The 1,435-nt window shown below is 45.6% G+C and overlaps 1 non-coding gene across 1 annotated transcript; it reads left to right on the forward strand.

Moving 5' to 3' along the window:
* Nucleotides 1–1,146: 1,146 nt before the first annotated feature.
* On the forward strand, nucleotides 1,147–1,219 carry trnav-cac (transfer RNA valine (anticodon CAC)). The gene has a single exon. It is a non-coding gene; the product is annotated as a tRNA-Val (tRNA).
* Nucleotides 1,220–1,435: the final 216 nt, after the last annotated feature.

Below are 1,435 nucleotides of genomic sequence, written 5' to 3' on the forward strand. Positions count from 1 at the left end.
GAGAGGAGAACGTAGACCCCTATATTAAAATACACAGCATAGCCATAAGTCATTGACATAACAACACCAACCGGAAGTGCCGTCATTAACACCACCCCACCCCCCTCCCCCCAACCGGAAGTTGGTATTTTCATAAACCTACCCAAGTAGTGGCGAGTATTAACTACTAATATGGTTCAAATATGTATTATATAACCACTTACATTCACACCTGACCACTCTGTCCCTGGTTCCATTAAATGTTGTGAACTAGACTGGACGGTTGATGACGGGATTCTGATGGGTTGCCAGATTAGCACTGTATGTGTTTCTGTAGTGTAGTGGTTATCACGTTCGCCTCACACGCGAAAGGTCCCCGGGCGGAAACAGCATTACTATTTCGAGATCAACAAAGTTAATGTTTAAATTCTCCTTCTTTACTATCAAGCAGCTATTCGAGCAAAGTCTTTCTGCAACACAACCTTCAGCAGCGTCAACTTGGCAACACGCCACCTCTTCAACCGATAGCCTCGTCATATTATTAAGTGTTTAAACCTGCGCTGAAAACCTGTCCATGCAGGAGCATCTGATGACAAAAATTTCTAGGGTATTGCTTAATCTAACAGGTTTCCGTAGTGTAGTGGTTATCACGTTCGCCTAACACGCGAAAAGTCCCCGGTTCGAGACCAGGCGGTAACATGGTCAAAATGTATGTGTTTAGCGCTCGCAGTAGAGAGCATGGACTGTATGAAAGTTAAACTCTAGTTGTGAGAAGTTCTTAGGAGTGTCTGGGTGTCAACCTCCTTTCCTGTTTTGCCTAGCGTTACTGAGTCTTCCACGTGCACCTCTCCAGCATGGACTTCTGGGGTAACCGTTTCATCCTGGATCGTCTAGCGTGCAATGGACGGTTCGTATCCCATTAGGATGTCGTGGCGGGCTTTGGCCCCTGTCGTTACGACTTTACAATTGAGGCCTAGCGTGCTAGCATTGTTCCCCGCGGTAGCAGATGGGCGAATGGATGTTTAGGATAATATGGTTCAAATATGGATGATATAACCACTTACATTCACACCTGACCACTCTGACCCTGGTTCCATTAAATGTTGTGAACTAGACTGGACAGTTGATGACGGGATTCTGATGGGTTGCCAGATTTTCCGTATTTGTGTTTCCGTAGTGTAGTGGTTATCACGTTCGCCTCACACGCGAATGGTCCCCGGTTCGAAACCGGGCGGAAACAGCATTACTATTTTGAGATCAACAAAGTTAATGTTTAAATTCTCCTGCTTTACTATCAAGCAGCTCTTCGGGAAAAGTCCATCTGGAACAGAACCTTCAGCAGCGTCTACTTGGCACCACGCCACCTCTTCAACCGATAGCCTCGTCATATTATTAAGTGTTTAAACCTGCGCTGAAAAGCTGTTCATGCAGGAGCTTCTGCTGACAAAATTTTCTA

Source organism: Gadus chalcogrammus, unplaced genomic scaffold (assembly GCF_026213295.1).
Source record: "Gadus chalcogrammus isolate NIFS_2021 unplaced genomic scaffold, NIFS_Gcha_1.0 GACHA080, whole genome shotgun sequence".
In the NCBI taxonomy this organism is placed as follows: Eukaryota; Metazoa; Chordata; class Actinopteri; order Gadiformes; family Gadidae; genus Gadus; species Gadus chalcogrammus.